The sequence below is a fragment of the Mustela nivalis genome (genome assembly GCF_964662115.1).
Source record: "Mustela nivalis genome assembly, chromosome: X".
Classification (NCBI taxonomy): domain Eukaryota; kingdom Metazoa; phylum Chordata; class Mammalia; order Carnivora; family Mustelidae; genus Mustela; species Mustela nivalis.
Window position 1 is genome coordinate 91,212,239 of NC_139040.1, and position 24,254 is coordinate 91,236,492.

Genomic DNA, 24,254 nt, shown 5'->3' on the forward strand with positions numbered 1-24,254 from the left:
CTCTATCTGTCAAATAAATTTTAAAAATCTTTTAAAAAATAAATAAAAATGGGCAGAGGAAATGAACACTTTTCCAAAGAAAGCATACAGATGGCCAACAGAAACATGAAAAGATATTCAACATCACTAATCACCAAGGAAATGCAAATCGAAACCACAATGAGATATCACCTCACACCTGTCAGAATAGCTAAAATCAAAAATACAAGAAATAAGTGTTGGAGAGGATGTGGAGAAAAGGAACCCTTGTACACTGTTGCTATTGGTGGGAATGCAATCTGATGCAGCCACTGTGGAAAACAGTATAAAGGCTCCTCAAAAAATTAAAAATAGAATTACCATATGATCCAGTAATTCCAGTACTGGCTATTTACCCAAAGAAAATGAAAACACCAATTTGAATAGATACATGCACCCCTATATTTATTGCAGCATTGTTTACAATAGCCAAGATAAGGAAGCAGCCCAAGTGTCCACTGATTTCACTTGTATGTGGAATTTAAGAAACAAAACAAATGAACAGAAAAAAAGACTCTTAAATATAGAGAACAAACTGGTGGCTGCTAGAGGGGAGGCGCAGGGATTGGTGAAGGGGAGGTGAAGGGATTAAGACTAAACTTAAATTGATGAGCATTGAATAATGTATAGAATTGTTGAATCACCAGGGTGCCTGGCTGGCTCAGTCAGTTAAGCATTTAACTCTTGATTTTCGCTCAGGTCATGATCTCAACATTGTGAGATGGCACCCACCTTGGGTTCCCTGCTCAGCAGGGAGTCTGCTTGAGATTCCCCCCCACCCCTTCTTCTGCGCCCCCCCCCCCCGCTCTCTCTCTCTCTGTCAAATAAATAAATAAATATTTTTAAAGAAATAATTGTTAAATCACTATATTGTATATCTGGAGCTAATATAATACTGTATGTTAATTATACTTAAATAAAAAATAAAAATTTTAAAAGAGGCCTAAACTTTGATCAGAAAAAGATAATTTTGGCCATTGGCATAAATTGGGACAAACATGTTCTGAGCTACAATGTTGATGATTTCATAACACTTCTCATCTTTCTAGAAATTCTAGAAAACTAAGAGTTAGTGTTTCTCCCTCCACCAAAAAAAGAAATATCAGAACCTCTGAAATTAAACATCTCATCACCCAGGTGGAGAGCTCAGGAAGCTCCTTCAGACTTCAATAGAAAATACTGCAGACTTAATATTTTGCTAATGGGACATCATTGTTTTTCACACAATAAGTAATGATGAATCCCAGCTGCAAAAGGGATTGCCCCTCTTCTCAAACCATTTCAAAAGGAGCACTGTGCCACCTCCTTGCAGTCTTGATGTAAGAGACTGGAATTCCTTCTTGGAGATTGAGGGCACTTGTTTAAAAGAAAGAAAAGTGGGGGGGGGCACCTTTATTCTGCCATGCCTCATGTCTCTACCATTAGGTTGGACATGGAGCAAGTACTTTTAAAGTCTTGGCTACTGAGGATAGAGAGAGGAGGACTGGAGATGGAGACAGAGGACATTGAGGGAGGGTGAAGGAAGCCAGAGAAAAGTAATTCTCTTTCTTAAATTTAACCCCAAAATGCTCCTCTAACTTAAATATATTTCTATCTAATCATGAGAAATTTCTATTCTAATCAGGAGAAAAACATCAGACAAACCCAAGTTGGGGATGTTCTACAAAATACCTGACCACTAATCTTCACAAATGTCAAGGTCATGAACAACAGGGAAAGACTGAGGAACTGTCCCAGACTAAGGAGGAGACTAAGGAGACATGACATGAATAAGGCAACAAAGGCAATGTGGAATTCTGGAACAGAAGAAAGACTTCAGTGGAAAAACCGATGAGATCTGAATAAATTCTATAGTTAAGAGTATTATATCAAGGTTAATGCCTTTTGATAAATATTCTACGGTTATATAAGATGTTAACATAAGGGGAAGCTGGGTGAAGGGCACGTGGGAACTACTCTGTACCATTTTCAAAGTCCTTTTGTAAGTCTAAAATTATCTCAAGATAAAAACTTAAAAAGGGGAGCCTGAGACACACTGTCCTCAATGTCAAAAAGACAAAAATTTCCCTCCAGACACCCTCTTTCCTGGCAGCTTCCCACTTCATCTGAGAACTCAGCAGTGACTCTTAAAGGCCTCTAGTTGCAGCAACAGCAAATCAGCTCAGCAATCTGAAGAAATGAGCTATTTGGACCTCTATTTTCCAAATCATTGAAACAAACTCTTCTGGAAAGCACGATTTCTAGAAAGGTAGTATCCATTTCTGTGTCTTCGTATAACGGAAAACTTCACTGAATTCTTCATTGTCTATAAACAATAGTATAAACATCTGCTTGTGTGCAGTATGTAAATTAAAGGACTCTAGGGGCTGGTACATGGGGAGAGCTAATTGTAGTGTTCGGTATTTTTGTTCTGCTTGACTGACCTGCTCTGTTTCCTCACCCATCAGATTGACTCAGTAGTTCTTCAGAAGAAGAAGGGGGCACATAAGATGAATGACTTTGATGAGAGGTGGCAGCTGGGGGGTCTGGTACCCCGAGGCATCCTTGAAAACCTCTAGAACATGAGTCATTTCCACAACTCTTAGGATTTTCTGAGATGATGTTGTCATTGTCATCATAGTCATCATCAGTGCTCTGGGTAGTGACCAGGGTCCACCCCACAGAGAGCACCTTTTAACAAAAGAAAGCCAGTGATAATAGCAGCACCAAGAGCCAGAAGAACCTATGATACAAGTCTATGATACAAGCTACCATTGGATATGTTTGTGTGTCACTAAAATTTGGGGATCACTGAATTAAGGTCTCATTGAGTTAAGCAGCCAGAGCACCATGTTCCCTGTGGGCTATTTCATTGGTACCCACAGATACCACACATAACTGGGCTCTGTGCCACACTCCTTTCTGGGACTTAGTATATTTATTTGTCTCTAACAAGAAAGGCTAAATACTCCGTCTTGGGGGTCACTTCCAGCTCTAACATTCTAGGATTCTGCTCAGTGAAATATCACTTTTTCTTTTATGTGAAGTCCTCCAAAGCCAACAAAAGAATAATTTATCACCATGGCATGGTGTACATCTCAGCTTTATCAATAGGACATGATCCTCTCTATTCAAAATGCATTACCCCAGATCCCACCAGAGCACAGCTTGAAGAATTTTACATTGGGAGAAAGTGTCTGTATAGATCAACAGTATAAATGGCTTTCTGTGCACCAAACCAATGGGCAACTCCAAGACCTCCTCACATGGAAACACATATGAGCTGTCAGCCTTGGGTGCCCATTCAGAGAAGGGGAGCTGGTGCCCATTCAGTGAGCCCCAGAAGGAAGTGTACTTGAGCTGCATACTTTGGAGAATGCTTGATGAAATTTCATCGATTCTTTTTCTTCCCTCCATAAAATGTTGACTTGCTTCATCATGATTCCATCTGTACCTCAAAGTCAGACGAAGAAATACTAAAATTCCACCACACAAGCTCTTCAACCTACACATCCAAACTGAGTAAAACCAAAGGGTATACCTGGGGCCTCAAGGGAGCTCCAGAGAGAAGAGGTCGAGCAGGACCTCAGCAGACAGGTTTGCTGAGGTCTATAGCACAGGCTCAGGAGGGCGTGCTCCCTCTCCCCACCTATTGACAGGCACCAGTCCGGGAGAGCTTGGGACTGTACTTTTCACCACCATCAGGCTGACTTGACTCCTGGGCAACCTAGCTTCAAGACCACCACATTACTATCCCACATTTTCATGTGGCCTTGAGGCAGAGGGATGGAGTGCCAAGGGTGTGGGATTTGGATACAGAGAGACCTAGGTTTGCATTTTAACTCTGCCATTTATGAGCTGTTGCACTCTATTCAGGTTACTGAGCAGCACTGTGACTCAGTCTTCTCATTAAAATGAAGATAATAGTTTTACTCTGCCACAAGGTTATTGGGAGGATTAGAGATAATGCAAACAAAGCTCCTGATAACAGTGCTTAGGACACCGTAGTCATGGCAACCAATCAATGGTAGCTGTTTTTCCTCTATTCCAAGTGAAAGAAACCAGACACAAAAGGCCACGTATGGTATGATTCCATTTATATGAAATGTCCAGAATGGACAAATCCATAGAGACAGAAAGTAGATGAGTGGTTGCTAGGGGCCGGGGGGTGGGGCAGCCAGGAGAGGGGTGGATAGAGAGTGCTAACTCATACCGGCCTTCGTTTTGGGGTGATGAAAATGTTCCACAATTATACAGTGGCGATGGTCATGCAACATAATGAATATACTAAAAATCACTAAATTTTACACATTAAAAGGGTAAATTTTATGGTATATGAATTATATCTTAATTAAAAGTTTTTAGAAATAAATTTTCTGTTTCTCAGTATATGAATATGACCAGAACTGAGTATTTCTAAACACCTCATAGTATTTCTAACCCCACAGGGTTTTTGTGAGGATTAAATGAGTTAATTTATTTGACATATTTAGACTAATGCAGATGTGCTATAAAAGTTCAATAAGTGTGACCTGCAGGGGCGCCTGGGTGGCTCAGTCCGGTAAGCATCTGCCTTTAGCTGAGGTCATGATGTCAGTGGGATTGAGCCTCACATGGGGCTCCCTGCTCAGCGGGGAGCCTGCTTCTCCCTCTTCCTCTCCCTCTGCCACTCCTCCTGCTTATGCTCTCTCTCTCTCTGTCAAATAAATAAATAAAATCTTTAAAAATAAATAAAATAAAAAATAAATGTCAGCTACAGTAATCATTACTGTTATTGTCATCATGCTCATCATCGTTTTTTAAATTTATTTTTTATTTAAATTTTGTTAGTTAACATACAGTGCAATATCGGTTTCTAGAGTAGAATTCAGTGATTCATCGCTTACATACAACACCCAGGGCTCATCACAATAAAAGGAGAGAGGGAAACAAGCCGTAAGTGACTCTTATACAAACTGAGGCTTGCGGTAGGAAGGTGGGGGTTCTGAGCTAGATGGGTGATGGGGATTAAAGAGGGCACTTGTTGTGATATTTATCATCTTTATCACAGGTAGCAGAGTCTGGAAGTCAAAATCATTGGGGTTTGAATCAAGCAGAGCTGGTTTAAAATCTGCCTTCACACTTAGGAGCACATAAATTAATGGTTAATTGTATCAGACTTTTTAAAAATTATTTTTAAAATCATTTTTTAAAGATTTTATTTATTTATTTGACAGAGACAGTGAGAGAAGAAACACAAACAGGGGGAGTGGGGGAGAAGCAGGCTTCCTGCTGAGCAGGGAGCGCAATGCGGGGCTCCATCCCAGGACCCCGGGATCATGACCTCAGCTGAAGGCAGCTGCTTAACAACTGAGTCACCCAGGTGCCCCACCATTCAGACTTTATTGATTAAAATCCCAGCTCCACATATTTATTGGTTGTGTGACTTCAGGCAATTTTTAACCTTTCTGTGCCCAAGTTTCTTCATTTGTAAAATGAGGATAATAATAGTTCATACCTAATGAGCTCCCACGAGAATTAAATGTGTCTACTAGGAGGCTTTAAGTTTCAGAAACCTGACTCAATTTACCTTAAACAAGATAGATGGGAAAGAAGAAAAGAGAAACATAATACAGAAAACTTAATACAAGTCAAGAGGGGAAAGAGAAGGAAAAAAGAAAGAAGAGAGAAAAAGAGAGAGGGAGGGCTCCCTTAATTTTGGAATGCTTCTCAGAGCCTTCTCTGCCCGAATTTTCCTCCTGGGTTTTTAAGATTGTTATTCCTATTCTTAGTGTAAATTTCTTCAAACTTTTTTGGTAATAGTCAGGAACTAAAGATACTGTATGTGTTTTATATGTTTGCTGTTATGTCTGTTTCTAGGAGGATAAATCTCATTAAGAAGACTCTGCACAATGTTTTAATAATGTAACATTTTGGTCCAGTCAGTGGTGTCATTCAGGATGGCATTCTGAATAGGCCACTATGATGTCAACACACACCTACAGGGCAGTTAATACAGTGGAGAGCCAGCCAGAAGCCAGAGACTTGAGTTGGAGAGGAGCTCCAGTTGCTCTGCGCCTCTCATAGCTTTGCCGGGCTTCAAATTCCCCATCACCAAAACGGCAAATAAAAGCAGAATGCACTCTCCAGGTGGTGGAGTATAGAAGAGCATCTGACCACCACACTTCCGATTATAGATTCAAAAGACTGGATGGGCCTTTAGTAAAGATGAATTCATTCTCTGCATTTGCAGATGGAGGCCCTGAGGCTCAATGAGAGGAAGCCCTTCCGAAGGTCAGACCAGTTGGGTTTCAGTAAGGATGAACCTATGTTCGAGCCTTGTGTTCTACCATGATATGACATAGCCTGTAAGTTTGTCTCTTTTTCCCTCCTTCTGTCCATTACAGCAACTGATCAATACAGATATAGACACCCTTATAAATATTTTAAACTTCATATATAAATATATAAATACAAATGCTGAGAGAAGAGGATCACCTGGACCAATTCTAAGTCCCAATGATAAATTCACAAATATTTGTATTGTTTTTAATGTAGAGATTGGTATTTATCTAAAATTAGAAGGTCAAGGTTCTAACTGCTTTCTTTTGGGCCTGGTTTGGCAAGGATCAGGTTAACAAATCAGGGTGAAAATGAGATGCGAATGTGAATATTCGTTGACCTCCAAGTTTTCAAAGCAAGATCAAGGGTTTCTATCAAGCCTGGAGATTATTTCTCTTAAGATGCCAGAAAGAACATGTGCTAGTCCAGGCTCCAGTAAACACTGACCCACATGCCATTTTGAAGAGCCCATGAGATCTACACAATCATAGTAAGAGAGGAGCGTTTCTTTGCATTCCCTTTGGCCACTGCCTGATTTCCATTTGGCCACCAGGGAGATGAAAATCCGTGGCTGTCTATGAGCTCACAGCATTTGATGTCGTGACTTCCACAGGAGTCCTAATTTTTATATCTCATTTTACCTCATGAAGACTGCTCTAGTGGGGATTTAAATTAGCCCAGCTTTCCTGTCTAGCGCACATTCAGTTCAAAACTTTGATAAATATTTCATAAAGATTTTATAATTCTCAGTGGCATGGTGAATAGCCTTTGGCCTTTACATCAAAGGACAGAAAAAAAATTTCTTCAGGCAGAAAAAATAATGGTTCCATTTCTATTCCTCGATTGGTTATTATACAGTCACCTGGAGTCATGATATCAGATGTTTCGCTAGCCAGGACAAATTGCCAGTAACTGCTTTCATGAGCAAGAGAAAGCACTACCTCTCATTCACCATCCCCTCCCACAGGGGATTATAGCTGCAATTCTACAGTTCTACTGGCTCTAACTTCTTTGTTCCTTCCTTCCTTCCTTCCTTCCTTCCTTCCTTCCTTCCTTCCTTCCTAACCTAGTACTATCTGTCCAGTAAAAATCCACTAGTATTCCATCATGAAACAGAGAGAGGTTACCAGATTAAAGCATTCACCAAATGATGTTATTTCCCAAGCAACCTGAGCTTTTAGTCTGCCCTTCCCTTTCTCACATCACCAAATGGCCAGAAATTGATTCTCCCTACAGCATGTTGTGCAATTGGACCAGCCTAATGAGCTTTTATTTCCCCTGGGAAGGGAGTCAACATACCCACATTATCTCGGGGAAGTTGTTCCACTGCCTATAGTTTCCTCTCTGCTATGGACTGAATCAGGTCTCCCCCCATCTATGCCCCACCCAAACTCATATATTGAAGCCCTAACCCCCAGTGTGAGAGTATTTGGAGATAAGGCCTTCGAGGAGGTCATTAAGGTTAAATAAGGTCATAAGGGCAGGGCCCTGATCCAATAGGATTAGTGCACTTCAAAGGAGAGACACTAATCCAAAATACAAGAAACAAGTGCTGTCAAGGATGTAGAGAAAAAGGAACTCTCATGCACTGTTGGTGGGAACGCAAACTGTACAGCCACTCTGCAAAACAGTAGGGAGTTTCCTCAGAAAATTAAAAATAGAACTACTATATGATCCAGTAATTACACTACTGGTATTTACCCAACAAATACTAACACACTAATTTGAAAAGATATATGCACCCCTATGTTTACTGAAGTATTATTTACAATAGCCAAGTTATGGAAGCAGCCCAAGTGATCACTGATTGATGAATGGATAATGAAGAAGTGGTATATATACACAATGGAATATTATTCAACCGTAAAAGCTATGAAATCTTGCCATGTGCAACAACATGGAGACAGTATAATGTTAAGCAAAATAAGTCAGTCAGAGAAAGAAAAATACCATATGATTTCAATTATATGTGGGATCTAAAAAAACAATATAAACAACGGGGAAAAAAAAGACAAACCAAAGAACAGAGTCTTAACTTAAAACAAACTGATACTCCAGGGAAGGTGGCAGGGGGGTGGAGGTGGGGGGGTAGGATGAATGAAATAGGTGATGCGATTAAGGAGTTCACTTATCTTGATGAGCACTGAGTAACATATAGAATTGCTGAATCACTATACTGTACACCTGAAATTAATATAACACTATATGTTAACTATATTGGATTGAAAATTTTAAAATCTGAAATTAAATTTTAAAAAAATAGAAGAGACACAAGAGAGTGCACTCTCCCTCTCTCTCTGCACTCACAAAGAAGACACCACATGAGCCCACAGCAAGAAGGTGGCTGTCTGCAAGCCAGGAGGAGAGGTCTCACCAGAAGCCAAAGCTGCAGACACCTTGATCTTGGACTTCTCAGGCTCCAGAAAACAGAAAAGAAAATACCACAGACTGGGTAGTATTTTGTGATGCCAACCTGAGCTGACTAATACACACCTCAGCTCCTTTCTGCCTATTTCCCTCTCTGTTAGTGCCCTCATTACCCTGCAAATTCCTCTTTGGGGATTTACAGCCCTGAAGCAAAGGCACATTCCCAGCTCTCCTCAGCATTAATTTCCCATCGCTACACACACGAACTTCTTCAAACTTCACGTCATTCTCCCAATCATTCGTATGGCTCTTGTCCCTATTTTGTCCAACTTGAACAAATACATTACTTGCATGGCTGAAAATTTTCAAGTCTTCAAGTCATCTTGCATCAGCAACTGCAAGACATAAATACTCAAATGCTCACTGTATCCTCCAGTATAGGTGCACATGCATACACACACACCCACACACCCTGAATGGTCCTATATTTCACAGACAAAGTTAAAATTCCAAAGGCATTCAGGTTTTCTTGATTCTACCCAGTAGGAATTCAACGAGAATCCTGAGTTCCTTCTCCCCAATTCTTATTCAAACATTTTAGTTCGATTTTGAAAACTCATCCAGGGATTGGTGGAAGATGGCACTGGATAATAGATATATTTACTGCTTATTACCTAGCATGAACTTGTTCCACTAAAAGGTGTTGAATGGGAGCATGTCCAGGCTGAGTAGTGCTCAGAGTCCTGTGTGAGAAAACAAGCTAGCTGTTCTGCAGTTGTTCTCTCCTGGACAGAGACCTGACTGGTAAATTCCTCTGAGAGGGATGGACTGAATCCAGTGTTGTGTAAATATCAGATGGGATCATTCTGGGAAGTAGGCCCTTAAGCTCTGCTAAGGAGAGAAGGTTGAATTCATTGTCAAAACTTGCACACATTCCACTCCCTCTTCCCTCCAAGGAATCTTCAGAGGTGAGGGAGGAGGTACCAAAGTGGCTTCCAGCAAATGAGAGGGCTTGAATAACCCCTGCATCTGTAGCATTGTCTTTGGTGTGTTAGACACTGAACCTCTGTTGACACTAACAGCCACCCAGCTCTTTCTTTGTTGATTTTAGCTGTGAGTCCTCATAATCATAAATCATGTCTTGGGTCTACTGTGCATTTTATCACTTTTGGATGCTATGTATGTCAAAAGATTTTATTCCAGTGGCGAGGAGTAGGGTAAGCAGCTGTCTATCGGACAGAAGTTGAGAAGGACTGGCCACCTCAGCTTTTCTCTGGCCCACACACACATATACCCACAGACCTACAGGCAGAGACACAAAGCTGTCCCTGCAAGCTAACAGGGCTTTGCTCTTAATTGCCATCCCCTTAAAGTATATGAACTTAGTATTACAACTTTTCCTTTCCATTGGCTTCTGTGAGTCCGGAGGGATCAACATAAAGATCACCTATCTATCTATCTATCTATCTATCTAGGAAAGCTGGTAATGGATTTATTCCTTCCATTTCAATGGATAGATGCAATGCATCAAAAGGAAAATAATGTTGACCCTATTTCATCAAAGGCAATTTCAAGACATTTTTGGTCAAAGAAGAAAATTATCAGCTACTGCTTAGCACCATGGTTACTGGCAATTTGCGTTCCTGGAGAGATGTAATTACCACCATTGCAATCATGCTTCAGGCCAGACCTTTCTGGGAGAATATTTATAGAGCTGTGCATTTATTCTGCCTCCATGTAAAGAGGTCTACAGGGGCCTCACATGTAATGCATCACAGTTAGTAACCCCACCACGTGCAATCTGGGACCATCCTTGTGCAGGTGGCAGCTTTGCCCGGAGATGCGGAGAGAGAACAGATGGCTACTGGGAGGCTTCCTGCCTCTCCTGATGCCCTAAACGCACCCAGATGGGAAAGCACTAGCAAACATGCATGTTAGTTTCTCCGGACATATCCATTAATGAATAATTGTCCTTCCTTCAGGCAGTGTATTAGTTTCCTATGGCTGCCGTCACCAATTAACAAATTGTTATTTGGTGACTTGAAACAACAGAAATTTATTCTGGAGGCCAGAAGTCTGAAATCAAGGTGTCATCAGGGTCAAGCGCCCTCTGAAGTCTGTAGGGGAGAATCCTTCCTTGCCTCTCCCAGCTTCCTTTGATTGTAGCAACATAACTCCAGTCTCTACCTCCACATTCACGAGGCTTTCTCCTCTGTGTCTCAGTGTCTCAAACCTTCTTCTCCTTTCTTTTATAAGGGACATCAGTCATTGGATTTAGGGCTCTCCCTAAATCCAGGATGATCTCACTTTAATAAACTCCGAGAGGTCCCTGTTAGCCTTAAAGTTAAAACCACCAGTTATCTTACCAGCAAAGATGGGTTTATTCATGGGGTGCCTGGGTGGCTCAGTGGGTTAAGCCTGTCTTCGGCTCAGGTCATGATCCCAGGGTCCTGAGATCAAGCCCTGCATCCGGCTCTCTGCTCGGCAGGGAGCCTGCTTCCCCTTCTCTCTCTGCCTGCCTCTCTGCCTACTTGTGATCTCTCTCTCTGTGTGTGTGTCAAATAAATAAATAGGCAATAAAACCATAGGCAAGTCTGCAGAACAAAGTAGAGGAACACTCTTTCATAGAGGAAAGGGGGAACTTGGATAGGCTGTTATAAACAAAAATGTCATTGAAATGAACTGGGAGTTCAAAGTGTAGTGGCCTTTCACGGGCCACGTTGTGACAGTCTCTCACTTGCTGGGCTGTTGGCAAGGGAGGAGGAGAGCCTATCTTCCTTCCGCTGGAGTAACATGCAAGGTTTATGTCTACCTGTCGGGTCTGCACTTGACAAGTAGTAGGACGTTAGAGCTCCCCCTGCTGACCTCCTGGACTCCATCCTTTTTTTTTCCTTTTTTTTTTTTTTTCTCAAGATTTTATTTATTCACTTGACAGAGAAAGAGATCACAAGTAGGCAGAGAGGCAGACAGAGAGAGAGGGAGGAAGCAGGCTCCCCGCTGAGCAGAGAGCCTGATGCGGGGCTCGATCCCAGGACCGCGAGATCACGGCCTGAGCTGAAGGCAGAGACTCAATCCACTGACTCACCCAGGCGCACCCCCGCCAGACTCCATTCTAAACAAGATTTCCTTTTATTAATTTTCACAGCCTAGGTCCACGTAAGTTCACCCTCACAGGTACTAGGCAGGGGTGGGGGGCTAGATCCTGGATATATCTTTTGCAGGGAAACAATTCAACCCAGTACAGGCAGCATATACAAGATTTCTTATGGCATGCTGACTCATTACAAATTGCAGCCATCCCAAGAGCACTTCCTTTTTCTTTTTTTATGCCTCAGGGACTCGCACCGAAGATAGAAACTGCAATGAAAACATGGGCCAAGCTCAGGGGTTTTGACTTAGAAGCAGCTAGAAAGGAGAAATTACCAGGCTCAGCAATCCGAGCACTATGCTGGCCTGGAAACTCTACACTTGCTTCCATTCAATCCTATAAAATAAGGATTGTTGTGGCCAGACTGTAGATAAGGATACTGAGGCTCCAAATAACCCAACCAGGGTCTACCAGCTGTCTGTGGACAGGCTTGGGTCAGACACTGGGTCTGTCTGCCCCATACAGCCTCACATACAGTGAAGCCTCAGAGCCAATACCATGGACAGCAGAGGAGAAGAACAGAGTCATTACTCAGATAAACAGTTGGCTTTAGGTAGAGACAAAATAGATGGAGTGATGTGGCAGCACTGGAAGAACTCTGGGGAGAACCCAGAACATTCCCTCCCTGAGCTGCCTACCAGCTTGTTAGTGCCTGCTTTTCCCTATAGGGAACCATACCTTCTGGTTACTAAATACAGATAAGGATTTAAGAGAAAATCTCCTAGAGAATGGTAGCACCTGCTCTGAAATACACTGAAAGTAGGCCAGATCCTTTTCAGAAGCAAATTTGATCAGAAGAAGGAAAACCAGAAGAGAGCAAGAGCTGACCGTGGGTACCCTTGAAGAAGGGGTTCAGGGAAACTCTAAAGGCAGAAATCACGAAGTCCACTTTGCCTGGAGCCCCCGATTGTGCTGTCTGATCCATTCTTTGCAGGTGTCTAGCAGCTGGGTGACTCTGGGTCAGTCAGGTGCCTCTCTTTGCCTCAGGTTCCCATCTATAAAGTGGGGATGACAGCACCTGGGTGGCTTAGTACATTAAGTGTCTGCCTTCAGCTCAGGTCATGATCCTGGGGTCCTGGGATCGAGCCCTGCGTAGGGCTCCCTCCTCCGCTGGGAGTCTACTTCTTCCTCTCCCTCCGCCCTTCCTCCTGCTTGTGCTCTCTCTCTCTCACTCTTTCTCAAATAAATAAATAAATAAAATCTTTTTAAAATAAAATAAAGCAGGGATGAACATTTCTGCATTATCAAGGATCTAAAATGGCTTCTTTGGGGGTGCCTGGGTGGCTCAGTGGGTTAAGCCTCTCCTTTCGGCTCAGGTCATGATCCCAGGGTCCTGGGATCGAGCCCCACATTGGGATCTTTGCTCGGCAAGGAGCCTGCTTCCCCCTCTCTCTCTGCCTGCCTCTCTGCCTACTTGTGGTCTCTCTCTGTCAAATAAATGAATAAAAAAAATCTTAAAAAAAAAAAGGCTTCTTTGGAACTGCAATGATGCTGGCTTAGGCAATGTTTTGCGAAGCCATTCAAAAAGACAGCCACCAAAAGATGGCAGAAGAAGAGCACAATTTTATTTTACAACCAAAATATTTTATTTTCTATTTTATTTTACTGAGATATAATTCACAAAACATAAAATTCGCTATTTTAAAGTACACAATTTGGTATATTTACTATGCTGTGCAGCCATTGTTACTATCTAATTCTAAAACATTTCCATCAGAGAAGGGAACATTTAGGGGGCAAAAAAAGAATCTGTAAATATTTTGTTTACATAGAAAATTGGTGAGCAAGCTGTATAGAGAAGGCAACATCAATTCCAGGAAAATAAAACAATATATTCTTCAGGAAGAGCTAAGAAATCAGAACAACACAGTTAAAGCCCCAGCACAATAATGTCTGAGACGAGATTAATAAGCCACTCCCACCCCCTGACAAAAGAATAACCACACTTGGAACCGGCAAGAAGAAACATAATAGAATCAGGCAAAAGCAGACAGACTAAAAATAAAGCAAGAGGGACTGAAGTCAGATATGTGGAAGGACTTCCTGCCCATTATAGGGATAAAACGTTGATTGAGGGGAGGTGTGGAACCCATTGCCCTGAGATATTCAGAAATGTTATACATATTTATATTTATTTTCCTAATGGCACACTAGAATGAGTTTTCTCTTCCTCAAAATCCTTTAAGAGCAAAAATACCCTTTAATATATATATATATTGACCCCCCAAAATATGTACATTAACCCATAAAAGTTTTAAACTGTTTTGCATAATAATGACTGGTATTATCTTCCTGGTGTGGAGTAATAATTACAATTATAATTTTATAGAAATATTTACTAATATTTATAGAATATTTCTTAGGTAACACAAGCTTTTCACATACGAAACCTCATAACCACCTGTAAGGTAATAAGGAGACTGAGATGCAGTGTGTTCAAGTGGTCTATCTCATTCATGTGGCTAATCGATGGTATGACAGAAATCCAAGGCAAATTTGGCTGATTTCAAAGCCCAGGCTCTTTGCACTACACCAAACAGGTAGGTCAAGGTTTCCGTTTACAGGTTATGTCCTTCAAACATTCTGTAAGCTTCTGGAGGCCAGAAGCTCTGCATTTGACTTCTGTCTTTCCAATATCAGGCCCTCCACCACATCTAATCATCCAGCCAATCTGGTTGACTCTTCTGCCTCCTAAACAGAGGTTTGAGCTGTGCGGGTTCGATAAATACAGTACAGTGCTGTAAAGGTATTTTTCTCCTCTTTACGATTTTCTTAACATTTTCCTTTCTCTAGCTTGCTTTATCGTAAGAATACAGTATATAATACATGTAACATACAAAATATGCGTTGATCGACTATTTATGCTATCGATAAGGCATCCAGTCAACACTGGAACCTACACTCATAGCCATGAGTAGGTAAGTTTGGGGGGAGTCAAAAGTTGTATGTAAATTTTTAACTGCTGGAGGGTAGAGATTGCCACTCCTAACCCCTGTGTTGTTTAAGGGTCACCTGCATATATTGAAGATGTTCACTTCTCTCCATCTTTGACTTCGCTACCTTCCAGCCAGCCACCATCCTTCACAGGAGAAATAAAGACCACCAACTTCATTTCTCCGCCTCTATGTTTGCCTTTCCATGGTCAACTTTCCATGCTGAAACTAGAGACAGCTTTCTAAAAGGTGAATATGATCAGATCTACTCTTCCCTACAACTTTTCAATGGCTTTGTATTGCATCTATACTTGTAATGCTTTTCCAGGCCTGTGCACTGCTGTTCCCTCCACTTGGAATGGCAATGACCACCTTCTTTACCAAGCTAAGCCCTATATCTTGTGTCCAGTCCTCCAGAGTTCAGCTTAGATGCCACCTTCTCACCCTCCTCAATTGCCCAAGGCTACATTTGGGATTCCTTCTCTATAATAGTACCCCATGTGTCACACACATGGCTATTGATTCGTTTTCTCTGTGACAGGACTAAAAGCTATTCAAAGGCAGTGATCACAAACTCTTCATAAATGACTCCTCAGCAGATACTCACAAGTCATATATTATTTCTATGAATGGAAAAATGTATGGTAAGGGCTTGGACTCAGAATCAGAACTTAATGAATGCTCACTAGCTAAATGAATACACTGGTGAGACCGTGTAGGACATGCTCCATATTAATTGGGGATTTTCTTCTCTCTAGGCACTTAAACGCACTTCAGACAGCAGAGCAGAAGTTCCCAAAAATAGACAATGGGAATGTCATTCCTTTGCAAGCAGGAATGTTCCATCACCACCAGGTAATTTTTCCTGTTGTTTGTGTGTCCAAAGCTGCTTTTCTTGAACAATTCAGGCTTTTGATCAGTCGCCATTAACAAACTTGCTAACTCCATGTGACAATAGATTAATTTGGCTTTAAGGTCATGAACATAAAGTAAGGGGTATCAGTACATAATGTCACTTTAATGATATCACAGCACAAAGATGAGGGTGATAATTTGTTTTCTCTGGAAGGTCAGTTCTCCCAAAGGAAAAAAAAAAAAAAAAGTATCTCCCTTAGGGCTTCAGTGCCTTTCCAGGCATCTTCCCCTTCTGTTTGGCTTTTTCCTGGCTCTTCTTGATCCATGGGAAGGTGAACATTTATATTTAAAAACAAATAGTTGATGTTGTTGGGAATGTGAGAGAGTTCAGTGGAGGTGGGCAGAAGACAAGCAATGCTTTTAAAAAGGGAAAACAGGGGTACCTGGGTGGTTTCCAACTGTTGATTTTGGCTTAGGTCATCTCAGGGTCGTGGGATCAAGCTCTGTGTTGGGTTCTGTACTCAGCATGGAGTCTGCTTGGGATTCTGTCTCTCCCTCTGCCCCTTTGCCTTGCTTGCTTCATGCTCGCACATGCCCTCTCTCACTCTTTCACTCTCTAAAAATCAATAAAAAAAGTCTTTAATAATTAATTAATTAAAAGGAAAAATAAAGGCATGTATGTAGAGGCAAGATCATCAAGAGTCCAGAACAGCTGTCTGAACACGCCCTCTAAGGGACATGCCAACTGGTATGCTAATTGATCCTACCCTCAGTGGTCTCTTATGCCCTCCTCAGTCCTGCATTGAAAACTCTAGGCTCTTAGAAATTAGCAAGGTCAGTACTGGGAAGAAGAAGACATCCAGCAAGAAGGGCAGGAGTGATTTCAAAAACAGCAGCAAGAGCATGAGGAAGGGATATTTGTAGGAATCAGTAATGAAAAAAATACTCAAAATACGCAAACAAAATTAAAGGATCATTTTTTTCTTTTTTAAAAATGATTTTATTTATTTATTTGCAAGAGGGAGAGAGTGCACGAACAAGGACGAGGGACAGAGGGAGAGGGAGAAGCAGACTCCCCTGCCAAGCAGGGACCCTGAAGAGGGACTCAATGGGACTCAATCCCAGGACCCTGGGATCCTGACCTGAGCAAAAGGCAGATGCTTAACCGACTGAGCCACCCAGGCTCCCCAAGGGATCAAACTTCCTTACTTACATGCATGACCAAACATTCTAAAAGTCTTATTAGTTCTTTAAGTAATGCAAATGAAGTCAATTGCCATATTTTATTTTTTACAAATTATGTGAAAAAATATTCTTTTACAATGCCCTCTTGAGGGAGAAAATAAAAGCCACCACTTTTGTTAGTCTCTGTAGCCCTCATCTAGTGAAAGGAGCAGTATGGCAAAAGCTGTGTATAAAGCAGAGAGAAAGCAATGGCAATGATCTAAGAAATGTAGATTGTGTAGGCCAGGTAAGACTGAAATCAACTATCCTTCCCTAACTTTTGAATGGAAAGGATATTTAACATAGTGAGTGGTCAAGAGGAAGGAAAAGCTCAGCTTATAGAATACTTTCTGTGAAAGTCCTAATTAAGAATCTCTACTGGCTGATATAAATAAGAAGGAAAAAAATATTGAAAAGCATTTTTTCACATTTGCATTTTGTCTAATCAATTAAATGAGTACAATTTAATTAATGACACAATGAATGTCACTGTCCTTTAAATTTGGTAGCATGATACGTTCAATGTCATCAACTCTCAGCTACCGTTGGCGACAAGATAGAAGAATCATGAAAATGAAACCTTCCCATGCACCCTAAGGCGAATTCATAACTGAAAACTGAAAGACTTGGCCTTTTTACCCTAAGTCAACTCTGTGAGAGGAGAACCCTGGGAGGAGGAATAGGGAGCCACTTGTGATAATATGATTCGGGTCCAAGAGCCCCTCACTCAAATGCATCTCTCAACTGAGCCAGTGTTTGAGTTCCTAAACATCAAGAGTCAAAGTTTTTCCATCCTTCTGTGTCAGAAAGACTATTGGTTAAAAAAAAAAAAAAAAAAAAAAGCAGTTCCACAGGAAAATGATCAATAATCTTTTTTAAGATTTTATTTATTTGAAAGAGATAATGAGAAAGGGAACACAAGGAGGGGGAGTGGGAGAGGGGGAAGCAGGCTCCCCGCTGAGCAAGGAGCCAAATTTGGGGCTTGATCCCAGGATGCTGGGATCATGACCTGAGCCGAAGACAAACGCCCAATGACTGAGCCACCCAAGCACCCCAATAATTCTTATCTACAGCAAATAATTTGTAGTAAACTGCTTTTCACACTCTTTATACTTAGGGGAATCTAAAAATGGCCTTACCTACAAGAATCTGATTTTAGCACAGCCTAGTTAAACATGGGTCTAAAAACTTCCAAATAGATTCTTATAGATCCTTCCCAGGATCATGGTTTCTGCAGTGCACAATTCCAAAAAGAGTATGATTATGCTGCAGTCTTTGTGAATAGTGCCCCCTAAAGTTGTAAACAAAGTAAAATCTACCGTTGCCAAAACTACTCTTTATGATACTGTAATAGTGGCTACAAGTCATGATACATTTGTGCAAACCCATAGAATGTACAACACCAACAGTAAACCTTAATGTGAACTGTGGACTTTGAGTGATAATATGTAAATGTAGGTTCCTCAATATAGCAAATGTAAGTTTCTGCCACTCTAGTGGCAGATTTTGATAGTGAGAGAGGCTGTGCATGTATAGAAGTAGGGAATATATGGGAACTCTCTGTATCTTCTGTTCAACTTTGCTGTGACTAAAACTGTTCAAAACATAAGGTCGAGGGCACCTGGGTGGCTTAGTTAAGCACCTGCCTTGGGCTCAGGTCATGATCCCAGGGTTCCTGGATAGAGTATTCCATCAGGCTCCCTGCTCCGCGAGGAGTCTGCTTCTCCCTCTCCCCCTCCCCCTGCTCCTGCTTTCTCTCTCTCTCAGTTAAATGATAAAACATATTTTTAAGAAAATAAGGTCTTGGGGCGCGTTGGTGGCTCAGTGGGTTAAGCCTCTGCCTTCAGCTCAGGTCATGATCTCAGGGTCCTGGGATCGAGTCCCACATCGGGCTCTCTGCTCAGCAGGGAGCCTGTTTCCTCCTCTTTCTCTCTCTCTTTCTCTCTCTGCTTGCCTCTCTGCCTACTTGTGATCTCTCTCTGTCAAATAAATAAAATCTTAAAAAAAGAAAAGAAGGTCTTAGGGCACCTGGGTGGTTCAGCCTTCAGCTCAGGTCATGATCCTAGAGTCCCAGGATCGAGCCCTGCATCAGGCTCTCTGCTCAGCGGGGAGTCTGCTTCGCCCTCTGCCCTTCACCGCACTAGTATTCTTACTCTCTCTGTCTCTCTCTCTCTCTCTCAAAGAAATAAATAAAATCTTTTTTAAAAAGTTCTAAACAATTTTTTATTTAAATTACTACTGGCCCCAACCAATATTCTGGATCAGGAATTGTGTTTTTTCACCTGAAAATCTATTGAACAGCAAAGCACTTTTAATCACAAATATCTCATTTGTGTATTGTGTTAGATTTTCAAGTTGACTTTGCATTTACTGTGTAATCTGATCCTCCCAGCAAGAGTTGTTGTAACCTACAAGAGGTAGATTAAGTAAGATCAGTCTTGTCTGATAGGGGATGATGCTAGAACCAAGTAGGTTGAGGGACTTCTCTGTGGCTTCATAGTCAATTAGCACAGAGCTCCGATGCTGACAGATATTTCCTCCTCCTGATCTAGTGCATTTCCCTCTTCAGAACATTACCACCAAGCTCCGCCAAACACAGCATCCACATCAGATTTCAGCTGGGCAGAGAAGAGTCATACACATATTTTAGACCATCGAGCCACATGCCAAAGCAATGCTGTTCTCCTGGAACGAAGGGGACTAGCACTCCTGTGTTTCTGCCATTGTGCAGTAAAGGATAACTCAGCAGATCTGGGTTGTGCAAACCTTGAAAACCCCAAAGAAAGGTTTGACCCATGCCCAGCTCCTTAGAGAGAGCCACTAAGCCCTTGGAATTTCCTGCTTGTTAAGAGTATCTTTGTTTATCTGAGGTCACACCAAATGGTTTATGACACCAGTGTGGTTTATGGTGGGGGCCTTGGATTATATGGTATCAGCTTGACCTCTGGGAAGCTGGAGACTGAGCAGCTAAGGTTAATTACATGGGCACCCACAGCTACATGATTGGCACCATAAACCCTGCACCAAGGTTCTGGTGAGCTTCCCTAGTTGATAATACTAATACCTCACATATGTTGTCACATGTCATTACTGAAGACAATTAATCACTGTCCATATGACTCCACTGGGAGAAAACAACTGGAAGCTCACACCTAGTCTTTTTTCTAGACTCTGTCCTATGAGCCTTTTTCCATTGCTGATTTTAATCTGTATCTTTTCACTAGAATAATCCATAACCATGAGCATAATAGCTTTGCTGAGTTCTGTGATTCCTTCACTGAACCTAAGAGTGGTCTTCCCGATTCCCAAATACAACTGTGATTATGGCCAAGGTCACTTATAAAGCCAGACTTTTGTTTGCTTGTTAAACATTCAGATATTCAAGGGCACCTGGGTGGCTCAGTCGGTTAAGCATCCAGCTCTCGAATTCAGCTCAGGTCATGATCTTAGGGTCATGAGATCGAGCCCCACATCGGGCTTGTGCTACATAAGATTTTCTCTCTCCCTTTGCCCCATTCCCCCATCTAAAGGAATTCAGGGGGACGCCTGGGTGGCTCAGTTGGTTAAGCAGCTGCCTTTGGCTCAGGTCACGATCCCAGCGTCCTGGGATCGAGTCCCACATCGGGCTCCTTGGGAGCCTGCTTCTCCCTCTGCCTCTGCCTGCCATTCTGTCTGCCTGTGCTTGCTCTCTCCCCCTCTCTCTCTCTGATAAATAAATAAAATCTTTAAAAAAAAGTATTCATATAATCCTGCCTCCACCATCCATCCAAATCCAGTAATCTAGGATGTACCTGTTACCCAAGGTTCACACAGCAAAGCCAAGAGAGTATCTGTCTTCTCACTGTGCCCCATGTGCCCATGTCTCCCTTTTCTATCCATGAACCCCTCTTGAGCCTTCCCAAGAGGCATCTCTATCTAGCTAGGTAATCAGGTAACTGTCTCCTATTGCAGCCTGGCCAAGATAGGGAAACAATGTCACTAATAAGAAGCTGAGAAGCAAACATGCATCATACCTACAGTTTCAGATGAATGGTTCTAAGAGGGTTACTGGCCTCCCTACTTGGTGACACATGGCTACTGTTGGCCTGAGGACAGGTGATCTGCAGTCTCATTAGCTCCTTTCCCAGCTGCAGCACAGCCTAGTGACAATCTGTCTCATTAACTTCTAGAGCACAGCCCAGGATTTGGGGGGAGCATGCCTCATTCCAGAGTTGGCCTTCTTCTTCACTAGACTGGCTATTAAATCCTTTCTGCCTGTCTTCCCGGCCCTGGCTACTTTTTTTTAAAGATTTTTATTTATTTATTTGGGAGAGAGAGCAGGGGAGAGTGGGAGAGGGAGAAGCAGACTCTCTGCTGAGCAGGGAGCCCAATGTGGGGCTCCATCCCAGGACACTGGGATCATGACCTGAGCAGAAGGCAGATGCTTAACTGACTGAGCCACCCAGGCACCCACAGCCCTGGCTTCTTAATATTTATGGTTTGCCCCTCTTCATCAGCACCCAGATAATATCACTGGTAAATATAATTCCTGTTTGGTTTGTTTTCCAACAGATCACTGAGATGTTACATCTGAGTGTCCTGGCCAGACCCTGGGGCTGATCTTTTTCTGGCTTACTTCATGGTGCCTGCCTGACTGCTTTCCTCCTGGGTCTGGTCTTTTTTCACCTGAGATTGTAGAGTGTACTGGCTCTGGCTTCTCACTGTGTCCTCAAAGGGCTCTCTGTCTGGAGGACAAGAGATAAAAATTTACATATATTTCCACATTGGTGAAGACAGAGTAGAACCAAAATGTAAAGGATCTTGAGATTCTGCTTCACAACAATCCCACAAAACTGGCATTTTTATCCTAATATTTTTAGAAATGCAAGCCCTAAGACTCAGGTTAAATAACTTGCACCACATGACACACATTGTAAATGACAGAGCTGGGATCTGAGCCCAGAACCCCTCTGCTCAAATGCCAGACTCTTTTTGATCTGTACCATTGCTTCTTGCTGTGAACTAACTTACATGGGGTTCTCCATTTAACCACATGGCTTAGTGCAGGAGGAGAACAGATCCTGCATCCAGGTGACCCTGGAGTTTTAGACCTCTCCCTCCTGTGGTGGCCCTTAAGGACTTTCCTAGGAGACCACTGAGCCACACCTCCTTTGCAATCCCACAGCAGTTTGCTCACATTGTACTACTGTCACGAAGATGTGTATCAGACTCACCTGGTGTCGTATCAGATTCCTTAACAGCTTGGGCCTTGACTTATTCATCTTAGGGTGTTCAGCTCCCAGCGTTATGCCCACACACTGTAGGTGCTCAATAATGAATCTAACTGATAATGAACTAACTTGAATTACACCTAGAATGTTCCAGAAGCAGGTGTAATTGTCATAAATGATTCAAGAATTTGAGGAACTAGCGAAGTTTTAGAGGTTCTCATCCTAGGTTGGCCAGCTGTTTGAGGCACTTGAATTTCTTTGAACCTTGATTTTCTCATCTATAAATTCTGATCGCAGTGTGTTGTCATGAGTATTTAAAGGGGGAAAGAAGTTATATTAAACACCCAGTGCAGTGTCCAGCACACACTGGGTACTCAACCAAGTGAGCACTCCTTTTCTCCTGCCTCACTCTGAATGTAATTTAGGGGTGCCCTTGGAAGGTAGAAGAACTTTAGAATCCTAGTATTTTCCCAGGATTTAGAGGTTCCCTGGGTCTCTGTTATCCTTCAGTTGTAAGGTCAGTAGCCTGAAAACATTCAGTTATCAGTCTTAATAAACTAATAGATCTCCCCCCCAAATTCTCTACTAACACAAGCAAAGGAATAATTTATTCCATGAACTTGAGAGATGCCAAGACGCAAGCTGGATAGCTCAGCTCCAACTGTACACTTTGTTTTCCCCCTTCAAGGCATGATGGACTTTGGCCTGAATCATCTGAATAATTACCTTTGCCCCCAAGTTTCACAAAATACATCTTTCATTTTGTGGCTATAGACATTAAACAGAAGAGGATTATTTTAACCTCCTGGTGAGGGGGGAACAAACAAAATCTCAGACAATATCACACAGTTCCTCCAGAGCAAAGCTGAAAGATGGTCTCCAAACTTTCCAGCCTCTCAGCACATTTAAAGGAAGTAGTGAGTGCCACTAAAAGCATCTAGGCTTTATATAGAAATAAAAAGCTTTGCAGTTGTCCATTTCCCCACTTTGGTGTAAAAAAAAATGGTGCTAATGTAATAACAAGATAATCACATGGTAAGAATTTTATGGTGCCCATCCCCCAAATGTCAGATATGGTCATGTTTTAAAACCTTAGCATTTTGTACTTAGATAAAATAACCTCCCCAAAAAAGGTCAGAACCTCCGTTTTTCCATTGTCAAGTGACAGTGACTCTACTGGGCAGTCCTGAATTCATGCATTCATTCAAATGTCTCGGGCCCCACCTCTACACAGAGTGCTGTGCTCTCCCAGATTCCAATCAGGCAAGCTTCCTGGAGGAGGTAATGCAGGGAGGCTCCAGGAAGGGACTCGTGCTGACGGGGTGAAGAAGCTGAGAGGAGCGAAGTGGAAATGACAATACTTGGCCTGCCTAAGTCACAAGAGTTATTTTAGGAATTGTGTGCGATAATATAGAAGGCACTACTTTAAAAATAGCAGACTATACAAATATATTAGCATAATCCAATAAGGAAGGAGAAACAAGATTGAGATCAGCATAAGGCTGGAAGTATTCTGCACCAAATTCACAGATGAGACATCAGTCCTCCAGGAGGCTGCAGGGCAAAAAATTACTAAAAAAAAAAAAAAAATTACTCCATTCCTTGGTAGCTGGAAAATAATCCGTGTTAGAGCTGGGGCTACAGTGGGCTCTTCCTTTTGGCCTGATCTTTTAACTTTGGGTCATCGTGTCTTATTCTAGGGCATCTATATTATAACCTGTGACTTGTTGAGGTATAAATGAGAAAGAGGTATTAGCTCCTATTTTACATATAGGAAAACCAAGATCAAAGGAGATCAATTTGGTCTGGCCCAGAAGGTGGGAACCCATACAGCTGGGCAGTGGAGCTGGAATGTCTGCCAGCAATTATAAATATAACAATTAGAGAGAAACCCTATTTGTGCATCTTAGCTACGGATTTTGTAGAGGAGGATACACGAGGGAAATGGAAGTCTGCAAGTTACCTGCAGAGTGCAGCCGACAGTTCAATGTCTCTCATCCCATCCCAAATGACTGAGAGAACTCTCAGCACACCAAATTGTGTTCTAACCTAAGGTACTGATCGATCTTTGATGGGAGGGTACTTCCTAATTCTAGAGTCCTGTGGAAGGCTAGGAGGTGGGAGACCTCAGATCCATCCTTACTCTAGATGAGTAAGACCTCAGATCCATTCTTACCCTAGATGAGTCCCTAAAATTAC

At 42.1% G+C, this 24,254-nt stretch overlaps 2 long non-coding RNA genes across 6 annotated transcripts in view; one reads left to right on the forward strand and one right to left on the reverse strand.

Moving 5' to 3' along the window:
- Nucleotides 1–24,254, reverse strand: part of LOC309856675 — a 156,531-nt gene that overhangs the window by 72,675 nt on the left and 59,602 nt on the right. The gene's annotated exons all lie outside the window — the stretch shown is intronic.
- LOC309856678 lies at nucleotides 14,775–24,096 on the forward strand. Its single transcript, XR_014307317.1, has 3 exons — nucleotides 14,775–15,015; nucleotides 15,525–15,621; nucleotides 21,397–24,096. It is a non-coding gene; the product is annotated as an uncharacterized lncRNA (long non-coding RNA).